At 36.7% G+C, this 12053-nt stretch overlaps 1 protein-coding gene across 25 annotated transcripts in view; it reads left to right on the plus strand.

Moving 5' to 3' along the window:
- Window positions 1-12053, plus strand: part of LOC114252697 (uncharacterized) — a 378993-nt gene that overhangs the window by 169438 nt on the left and 197502 nt on the right. The gene's annotated exons all lie outside the window — the stretch shown is intronic.

Raw genomic sequence — 12053 nt, forward strand, 5'->3', positions numbered from 1 at the left:
TAAGACAACCGGTGCATTCGTGCTGAGCGATGCACCGGTGCTCGAATCTCAGGCGGGTACCAATTTTTCTAATGAAATACGTACTCAACAAATGTTCACGATTGACTTCCACGGTGAAGGAATAACATCGTGTAATAAAAATCAAACCCGAAAAATTATAATTTGCGTAATTACTGGTGGTAACTGTACTGAGATCTTAGAACTTATATCTCAAGGTGGGTGGCGCATTTACGTTGTAAATGTCTACGGGCTCCAGTAACCACTTAACACGGGGTGGGCTGTGAGCTCGTCCACACATCTAAGCAATAAATAAATAAAAAAGATGTCTACTGGAAAACAGTATTCGTGGTTGCTCAGTGGTAACATTAGACAGGACCATGATACCAAATCTTGCTTCTTTATAAAGTTATAACACTCAACCACGTTCAAAACAGCTTTTGTCACGCACCTTTTTGATAATGGTATGATACCTAGCGTTACGTTGTCGTCCCTAAATATTCTGGAGCTGCCGGAAGGTCACTGTAGTCGGGTTCCCTGGCGCCAACATCCCAACACTAATATCCACTGGAAAGACTTAAAACTCTTCTGCAGTAGCTACAACATTTAACTTTTATGGCTCTAGCACAGAGTGGAAAGGAAATCGTATTTCATTAATATTACCGAATGATACTTTTGGTTTCTCCGTGGAAATGTGATTGGTTTATTTATGTTTGTTTGAAGTTACTATGTTTTTGAGGTTTTTTGAATGGTTATGTTGAAATATTGTTTGAATAGTACTTAAGTTTCCAGACACGGTAACGGGTCAAAGTTTGGATTTATAAATACAGACCGTAACTAGACACGTCTTTAAAAAAATAATGCCTTTAGGAACAGGACCCAGACCCCATAAAAATAAGTCAAGGTCACCAAACTGCAGACAATTATACTGGTGGTAGGACCTCTTGTGAGTCCGCGCGGGTGGGTACCACCACCCTGCCTATTTCTGCCGTGAAGCAGTAATGCGTTTCGGTTTGAAGGGTGGGGCAGCCGTTGTAACTATACTTGAGACCTTAGAACTTATATCTCAAGGTGGGTGGCGCATTTACGTTGTGGATGTCTATGGGCTCCAGTAACCACTTAACACCAGGTGGGCTGTGAGCTCGTCCACCCATCTAAGCAATAAAAAAAAAAAAAAAAATTTGAATACAAATTCAAAAAGTGTTCCTTAAGAAATGGTGTATTTATTTAATTAATTTACATATTTTCTCCTCTGGCAATATTGTTGTCTCATCACTATCTTTATGATATCTAACGGTGCGATGTTTACTGTCAGACCTTTGTTTTGTACCTCAGCACATATCGCTTCCTGGTCTTACTGTTATAATCTCGATCGAGGTGTACTGATCGCCTAATGGTCTAATGATAACGCCTAAGTATAAGAGTTTATTGGTAAATTATAAGACATTATTGAACAAGCTTTTGCAGTCTACAATTACGTTTTGTCCATGTAACAAATCTTAGTAATATCTTTCATGGTCAGATAAAAATCATGAAGTTGTGTTTTAGAATAAAAAATAAAGAAGACAAGAAATCGTTAAAATATTCGCTCGATCCGTCAATAAATACTTAATAGCCTGCTCACACGAGGCGTCCGAAGGTAATACGCACGAGGCACAGTATCGTCCTGTGAAACCGGATTTTCATTCTCTTCTCGCGAGCATGTGTTATTGTCCATTACATATAAAATGCTATTGGAAAACGATTTGGAAGCCAGACGGTACGGAGTCCTCGCAAAAGGAACAGGCCCTACTAAGGAAACGAGTAAAACAAAGAAAGTTTTATAACATCGAGAACTGCCGTTATCCCAGGGTAGCGTCGATGATAGAAGTGCTGCCCCGGGAATATTAGTTGCATCTAATAAAATAAATAGCTTACTAAATCGGATTTTGATGACGTCCCAAATTTGTAATTTGAAAGTCACACAAGGCTCTGTAACACATCGTATTAAAAGTATGTTCTAAAATTAAATTCAAATATTTAATTTTAACAGAAATGGATTTTCGTAAATGTTGACTCAAAAAGTTGTTTGTAATCAGAGAGAGAGTACATATTATTTTAGGTCTTTGCTGGATTTCATTAACCCATGTATGTTTATTTTCGAAGGATGTAAAATATAAAGTTAATTTCAATGCGTTAAAAGCTTAGATTTAGAGTTCTACATACTCGTAACATTGACTAATATGGGTACCTAAACACTTTTTTTTGGTAAACTTTATTATTGTTCCAATTTTGTTTATACAATTAAAACTAAATTAATTCAAAATGGAAAATATTAACTAGTAATTTCGTTTTCTAATTTTTTCCCCAAAAGCTTCTAGATCTACGAAATTGTCGCGTATGATATCAATGATAAATGAAATGCACTTAAAATATTTTTTGTCTTTGATCGTACCTCAGAAGTTAAAGATATGTTATATTTTGGTCACGAGCTAGTCAAAGAGCGGGTGTGTCGAATTCCTCCGGGACCTTCGCCGAGCAGGGGTTAGGGACTGCACGTAACGTGATTGGACTTCATTTTACTGCCTCCTTGTCTAACCAAACTTCAAATCCGTGAAACTTTGTTTACGTGGATTAACTCTCTTTTTGTTTATTTTTGGGTGATTTACGTACGAACGATTGTCATCGGCTTGTTATCTATGATGAATGTGAATGTCTAAGTGATATAACGACACTTGTACCACGTATTACAAATCAAAATACATTGGAAATAGGTGCGATTTTCTGATGTCATTATAATAAATAATTAATAAATATAATAAATATTTACTAACAATCATGCCACGGTAACTGGTCCCGTGATAAGTTCGTAAAGAACTTGTGTTACAGGTACCAGATAACGGAAATAAATGTAAGATTTTTATTATACACATACATATATTTAATATACATCCATAACCCTGGAATAGACATTTATATTTATCATACAAATATCTTCCCTTGGCGGGATTCGAACCCGCGACCCCCTTGTGTAGTGACCATGTCACTTACCACTACACCAGACAGCCGTTGATTACCTAAGTTATCAATTACCTAACTTACAAATATTAATCACGATGACGAAAACCAGCTGTAAACAGACTGAATGTCCGGTAACATTCAAAAACCGAAATATGATTTCAATAAATTCACAGCTTAAAGAAATGAATACATTTCAAAATAAAAGACACGAATCTTTCATACTGATTACAATTCACATGAAAGATTCAACAGTGAAGACCGGATTGTAATACTCAAAAAGACAAAAAACAACTCGGATGTTAAAAAGTCTCCGAGCAGCGAAGAATGTGATTTTACGGGGGTGGGGAATATGTCTAATGAATATAACATTAGTTTAGTCTTTATTTGACGGCACTTTGTTGGCTCCTGTCATGTCTAGTGATTAGACACAAAATAACAACGAAATTACCGCGTTTAAATATCGTGATATTTCCACGCAACGAAAGATAATAATATGCATCTAATGTTAAAGTCGGGTTGTGAAAACTTTTGCGGCACTATACGGACTATATATCTATACACTACGAAGCGACACCCAAGCTGTACTGGTGGTAGGACGTCTTATGAGTCTGCACAGGCAGGTACCACCACCCTGCCTACTTCTGTCGTGAAGCAGTAATACAGTTTAAAAGGTGGGGCAGCCGTTTTACTGTTAAAACTGAGACCTTAAAACTTATAATATCTCAAGGTAGTTGACGGCATTTACGTTGTAGATGTCTATGGGCTCCGGTAATCACTTAACATCAGGTGGGCCGTGAGCTCGTCCACCTACACAAGCAATAAAAATAATAATAATACTCAGTCCGTCACACCTCTAGCCCACCAATGTTGTTATATTATTTGACAGCGTCCTCTTATTTGACTCCATTGTTGGCAAACTTATTCATACGTGGAACTGAGACACGTTTTACCTGATTTATCAGGATTCAATTAAAATTCTTAAAACCAGTTATTTTCAAGAAAGGAACTTCAAGTTCATTGGTAATTGTTGAAGATGAACCGAGTGCTAAGTTTTTTGGGACCTTATAATTTTTAATAAAACAAGTTCCTGGGAGATGGTGTGACTAAGCTCCACATTCTAGTTATATAGATGAGAGAACAAGTCATAGAGAAGCCACACGACTTTTTATGGCTGTAGATTCAAAGACGACCCACTTGATGTTAAGTGGCAGAGAGATTCAAATTAATATTTTATATTATAGTTAGTGATGCATATTTAAATATATTTATTTTCTTTGTTTTTTACCGCCATATGATGGTGAGTGGTCACTGTCCATCACGAATGTCAGAAATGTCAGGAGCAAAACCAAACTACTGCCCACGGCCTATTGAATATCTGCCCTAACTCTGTCTATTTTATCTACTATTGTAATACACAATTCAGATTTCAATAAATTCTTGACGAAGAATTTATTTAAAAATCTTTTAAGTGTGTAGGTCTTTCCGAAAGGACCTTTGAACGCACGTAGTGCTCTATAATTTAACCCAAGTCATTTGTACCGACCTTAGTCCTAACCAGTAATCGCAGGTGTCTGATGCAGCGCTACTTAATAGCTCTTCGTTTTAATATTAAAGTCCCTACGGCTTCACACTTGCTTTGTAGATATGTGCAATTAAAATAGTGTTGAAGTGTTTCTGTTTGAATTTAACTTCTCTGCTTTCTGTGGCGTTTTGATTTGAAAAGTAAAAATATAATAGTACCTATATAATGGGAACTAGAAACTTCAGTTTCGATTTTATGTGTTTAATAATTAGCTTGAGTGTGTTTTATAAGAATACAAAAAATACATACTTTGATTAAAATGTATATAATATATAATAATTAGACAATTTGCTTGGGACTCTCCTTGCGAGAGGGTAAATACATGACGGCCAAAAACTTATGTAGACAGCGAAATAAAATTTGGAAAACCCGCTTGAACAGGACCATTTTATGTTATTGAGGAATCACCACGAAGGCGATTATATTACAGAATTTGCGACGTGGGAGACATTATCTTGAATATCGGAGGTGTTCTCGACATAACAGCAATTTCAGGACAAGCTTAAGCTTATTCCTCAAACTTTCGTAAATGATTCAAAATGTTCCATATCTATCAGTTGGAATTAAGGAGTTGAAAGGTATTTGCTAAGTAAACAGGTGCGTTAGAAAAAAATATGCAGCTATCTAGTTTGTCTTAAATAAAAACGTACTGGGACTCCGGCAGAGATTACTACAGTCAATAATTCAACTCAAATGTTTAGCATAATTCGATAATATCCTCGACTTAACTCAAGTAACATAAAGTTAAAATTACGAGTTCAATTTACATAGTTCAGCTAATTCCTGTTTACAGATAGCTTTCTAACTACGATTAGATTAATCCTTTGAATCGCAGACAGATTTAGTAAATATTTAGAACGCTGTAAATTATCTGTAGTATCTATCCGTAGATTAATTGCTTGCAAATGTGGATATGTGTGCAATATTTTGTCGGTGTGCTTGTACCAGATGGTTGGACGAGATAAGTCTTACTTGTATTGTAAAGTGGCTATTCCACCCACCAAATCTTTCCAGCGCGGCTGTTTTAAGATAGATATAAGCGGGGTGGTAGAACCACACCGTACTCGTGCAGGGACTCGTGCGTTTCCGATCCGGTGATAGATTCTGCGAAGCATTGTTCTTGCTAGGGTTAGTGTTAATAACGTCGTCAGGTTTGAGCCCCGTGAGCTCACCTACTAATTAAGGTTATCCTAAAATAGTCTCTCAAGATTATCAGCTTGGGTAGGAAAAAAGAAAAAAAGTGCAGGGACACGTATTAGGTATGTATTTCGTAATATAAATTGTCAACTACATAGAAGGTCTGGGCGTCTTATCCTTAAGCCCATAGGCACTTCACCTACCTGCGACGCGACCCGGCTTAGCAGCGCACTTTGTATTTGTTTAAGATTTTTTTTATGTTTTTTTTTTTTTTTATTTATTGCTTTTATGGATGGACGAGCTCTCAGCCCACCTGGTGTTAAGTGGTTACTGGAGCCCATATACATCTACAACGTAAATGCGCCACCCACCTCGAGATATAAGTTTTAAGGTCTCAGTATAGTTACAACGGCTACCGGCGGTGATTACGCAAATTATAATTTTTGCGGGTTTGATTTTTATTACACGATGTTATTCCTTCACCGTGGAAGTCAATCGTGAACATTTGTTGAGTACGTATTTCATTAGAAAAATTGGTACCCGCCTGCGGGATTCGAACACTGGTGCATCGCTACATACGAATGCACTGGACGTCTTATCCTTTAGGCCACGACAACTTTGTAGTATTTACTTTTGTTTATGCAATACGAAAATGTAAAAAGCACAAAATTTTATGTTAAAACTGATGCTATTGACTACAAAACAAATAAGCGCGAATCGGCATATTATAACGTGCGTACCGTTACAGTGTGAAAGATCGATTAAATGGCTTAATCGAGACTTCTATCTGATTTTATAGAATTCCACTATATCACTGGGTAAAACATACAAAAATAATACATACAAAAATATAATGTTTTTCAAAATGGTTACTTTCATGACATCTTGGCAAATTTTTCTTCTTTGTTTTTCTTCTTTATCTAAAGTCTGTATATTTACTACAGCAAATAGGTGCAAATTCTTCCACACCTATTCTTGTAATGGGTCGTATGACCACAAATAGCAACGGCTCTTCAACCGTAAGTTCCGTTTGCTAATGCTGCTGCCCGCAATCTGGTTGACCACATTCGTAACCGCATCATGAGCCCTTAGCTTAATTATCACATCTATCGAGTTATGTTAATCGTTTTTCTTGATAGGTGCTTAATTTAAAGAAAAAATGAATCTATAAGATGCTGCATGGTATCGAGATCACAAGTCAGATAGATACATAATATATATTTACTTCTCCGTTACAGTTATCACACACATACACATAATAATACATTAAGTTTTTTTATTAGGAAGACAAACAGTAAACTAAATAAAATCTATATAAAATCTAACCTTACAACTAAACACCATTTAAATGTCTCCGCATTTAAATAACTACAAACGATTGTGGCGTAGCATTGCCTAGAATCAAATAATTAAACTACTAAGCATCTTCAATAAAGAAACTGACTCCAAATGCTGATCGTATCTAGTTCTGGGGCACACTATTCAAAGCACTGTGAGGACCAAAGAGCCGGTCGCGACTAGATCGATATACTTGTAATTCATCAAAACTGCTCGTGCATTTCGCGAGTAAATCTCCGTTTTATTTTCATTTTATAGTCGGAGTCAGGATTGGATGTCTTCTGACTGCTTGCTCATACATTTGTATTACAATCCTGATTGAATTTACCGCATGACTTAATTTACTGCGTTATTACGTAAACAAAGACCATTCAATGTTATGTTTCTGGAAATCATTTAGTTTTACGTTTTGTTTTATCTTTTGATAGACATAAATTTAGGAAAAATGGCCAGACTTTTAGTTGCAATTTTTTGTATTATATTGAGATGCAAACAAGAACCAGTATTGGAACAACGTCTATAAGTGATTCACCGAACCTGGCTTTTCCATATAGAAAAATATGACGGCGGCCCCTACTGCGCTTGCTTACTACATTACCCGCCAACTCACTTTATACTCGTACCTATGTATATATTATAATAATAATTGTGAAAATGTCGAACTCAAGTGGAAGCCAGGCCAATCATTTTTAGTGGGATTCCCCGTTCAATGAATATTCCATTGAAATCGATTACCAAATCACAGATTTGTCGAATTCAAGAAATGAATTACAAATAAGAGAATTTAAATGCAAGCCGCGCCTCGTGTACCGCTTCTGTCGGTTGTTTGCTCTAATGAAACATTTCTATCTATATTGCGACCGGCAATGGCTTCTAAATCTACATTTACATACAAATTACTTATTTAAAAAAATATGTCCATGACTATTCCTATTGCTCGCTGTTTATTGATCGCCCCTACTCTAAACAATTTTATGTATATTTCAAACAAGTCTTACTAATAAGACGCTCGTTTGTCATTGGGAATTTGAACATTTTGTTTTAGGTTTTTTTTATATCTGAACTATATTTAAAACAGAAATTAAGTTACTTTTTCATTAGTTTTCAATTTTAATTTCTAAATTTCTACATTAAAGTTATTGTTGTTGGGTCGGTACTAATGAAAGCTGTTTCTGTTATTTACGAGTATTACATGTAAATATACATATTTTTATTCGAATACCTCCCACACAGTAGCCGTGTCCACTGATTCGTAATTGGATTGTGAAACGGGCTGGTTTGACCGGCACGTTTTTATAACAGCAAAATATTATCGTTATTAATCAAAACGTTCGATCGGAAGTCGCCTACTTACAAGCTAAGAATTTAATGTCACTAAAGTTAATGACTATGGCTTTTTTGCTACAGACGAAAATATCCACAATAGAAAGATCTATTTTCCCGTTGGCCTTGGTGGAGATGCTGGGTCTTGTTGAACGGTCGATTGTGATAACAATAAAACTGAAAAGGAAAAGGGGACAAACGAATAAACGTCAATCAATAACTGTTTCTGTTGGGAGGCCGCGAGAAAGAACATCAAAAGCAACGAGACGCGGTTATGGAAAGTGGATTCCGCGGCAGCTCGACTCCTTCAGCTGTGAGATTTTATTTTCTGTCACGTATTTTATACGTTTGTGAATTTAACAATTTCTTTCCGGGACAGGATCAAATGTTTTTTTTGTTCTTTCCCTTTGCTTGTTCCTTTGAGCCTTTGGTATGTGATCAGTTGCTTCTGTCTGTATCATCGAGCTTTTCAATCGTATTATTTTCTTCGATTGATTGTCTATCCTTTATTATATTTCTAAAGTAATGTTTAGGAATAAGGAAATATTTTGTACACGTTAGACGTTCAACACTGCGATCGATATCTTACTGTATTTTGTGAAATTCAAAATGGCATTAAGTGATGGCTCACTTCTATGCATACGATAGTTCTATTTTATTGCTTAGATTGGTGAATGCTTAAATCAACTCAGCTGATATTTAGTGGTTACCGAAGGCCACAGACACCAACGAGATAAATACCGCCACTTGAGACATGAGGTTTCTCAGTTTTACAGAACAACTTTTTGCAGGTCTGGTTTTTATTCCACGTTGCTATTCATTAAGCGGCAGATCACCGTTACGATGTACTGAATAAATATAGGCAGTTAAGAGGTCCTCCCGTCAACGAGTGCACAATAAAGGCCGGCGCGGTACGCGAGGAATGGCGACGTCTTGTGAACCGCACCGCCACCCGAAATTATGACCACGACCACTTTAACAAGAGTGTAAATGACTGAGAAGAAGAATTCATTTAGCGTAGATGTTGTTCGTGAACATTTTTTAAGTTCCTACGTATCTCATTGGAAAATTTAGTGTCCGCATGTAGAATTCGACCACAGGCAAAGGCGCATTGCTTGAAACGAATGCTACGGGCCTCTTATCCTTTAAGCCACAACGACTTCAAAAACTACAGTATAATGATATTTGCCGTCTCCGCTAAATTTTCTTAATTATTGCTACCGTAAATCGATCGCCATTGAATTGTGAAACAGCTAATCCAATCTCTGCAGTTGTCGTTCTCAGCTTGGCTTATAGAGTGGACAGGCTGCCAACTCATACACGTATATAAGGTACCGAAAACTTTTTGCCAAAAGAAGGGCAACAAAGGGCCTTAAACTCTCCAAACAAAAATAATCCAAAATCGAATCGGGCACGTTTTGATAATATCAAGAAAGCTCTTTCAGGTGTTATTCCTTGTCGTAAACTTTATGAAAAGGTTTTACCGATAGTATCACCCCAAAGTGTTTGGGAACACGCTCGTTTTGCCTAACAAAAACTGTGACAGGCAAAACAAGGGCCGAAAGTGTGTTAGCGGGGGGACGAATTTAGAATAGTAAATAGTTTTAGAATACTAATACATATTTTTTTCAATTTCGTTTTCTTTTATAGATTTATGCATGATTTTTTTCTACTCCCACTTTACCGGTAGGCATCAGAGGTTACTTATCATGCTATAATCACTGTTATAATTGCACAGCTTCTTTGTCACTATACCCTGGGAAGCCTGGGAGAACATTTTTGTTTGAAATTAGCGCGCATAGCATAATATTTTGTTTGATGCAGTCATGATCTTGGAGCAGGCAATGCCACTATTAAATTAATTATTAAAGGGCTCTCAAGGTTTTTTTTTTTTAAATCTTGGTTGTGAAGTTTTTGGCTATCCCACTCTGAGAACCACCGCCTTGCCTATTTCTGTGAAGCAAGTGAAGCAATGAAACAAGTGTCGATAACAAATATCAATTTAAAGAGTACCATGACAGTTAAATAAAACCTCAGTAATGTCTCACAGTGCAAGCATTCACGATTCATTGACAATGAGTCTTTGTTTTAAATGGATTCGAGGGAAAAAATCATGGGAACCTGCCCTAGATCATCACTTCACTCCATAACTGCTAAAACACTTAGAGTTTTTGTACAGATTCTGAAATTACACACGTCAGTACTTCCAATGGGACATTTTAAAAGCATTCCTGCTCGCTCGCCACACGTGCGCTGCGCCGTGAAGCTGCAAACAGCTATTTATTTTTGGGTTGCAACTCGACAGATGGATAACGCCAAAGAGCCGAGCAAAAACCATACTAAAGATAGTTGGGTTTTTGAGAAACGGTGACATAAAGGTGATTAATAGTCTTCGGTGATTTGTACCTTTTTTGTGAGTTTTTAAACATGGAATGTGTGAGCTTTGAATGGTAAATTCTTTGAAAGGGATATTTCGGGCAGATAATTCGGGAATGTATTATACGATTCTTTTAGTTTTACCACTGAAACCAGTATTTTGAATAGATTCATCCTTCTTCTAACGAGGTTTAATAAAATAGTCAACAGTAGAATCAACTGCATGAGTAATTCGGATGGCCGAATACCTTTGAAAGCAATAAAAAATAACAACAATCGCTTTTGGACGTACTCGTACACAGTACATCATGAATTCATGACTCACATAAACTGCAAGGACATCTGTCCTTGATCAGTCTCCCACTTAGGACCACTGGGCATGAAAGCCCTGCTAAGACAGTACCATAACTTTAATTAGCATGTTAATAGGCACAAGTAATGTAGCTTGGAAAAAAATATTGTGATTATGTAATATAGTGTGCATATATAGGTATATGTAGGATTGGTAAGAACGGAACGTATCAAAAGAGTGTGTGAAAGCGTCAGCGTTAAGATGTATGTGAGAGAAAACGGAAAGAAAGTGAGAAGAGAATGACAGAGAAAAGGAAGATGGCGAAGACAGTTAAAAAATGAGCAAGCCGTAATAAAAGTGTAAATTAATTTCTAAATTATTATTATAACAGAAGATTTTGGAACAGTGAAAGTTTTTTGTTATGAAGTGCGATCCCTAATTCTACATATACTTAGACCCTTAGAAATAACGTATTTAAATTAATATTTCCGCTATCGACTAAACACCAACATATCGAATGAATATACGACATAATATTTAAACGGAATGCGTTGGGAACAGGCCGAATATCACATATCTATGTTAAGGGTAACAGTTCCGTCGTCATTTCACTTGTAGTCTGGTTTTGGGATTAAATTACGTATTTTTTGTTTTGTGATGCCTATAGGTCTGCTGGTCTAGGCTGGCAAAGCAATTTGAAGCCATAAACGAAAACAGCTTAGTTTTGAATTCGCGAAATGATGATTGACTGTCATGATTCCTATGAGCTACGAGCGGAGTTAAATGACCCGTTGAATGAAAAACATAGTACCGATGGAATCCTGATTAACGAGACACGTTACCGGGACTGACACATGCGTCGCGCCGCGGCTTCGCTCGCGTCACTCTGTCGACTTAATTTACCGCTTGTCTGTTTATTTTAGGAACGCTACGTGTAGAGAACGTGGTTATTAATGCTAAGCTTAGTGTTATTGTTGTGGATTTTGGGAATTTTAGTCTGGCCTTTCG

This window comes from Bombyx mandarina, chromosome 06 (genome assembly GCF_030267445.1).
Source record: "Bombyx mandarina strain Sakado chromosome 06, ASM3026744v2".
NCBI classification, from domain to species: Eukaryota; Metazoa; Arthropoda; class Insecta; order Lepidoptera; family Bombycidae; genus Bombyx; species Bombyx mandarina.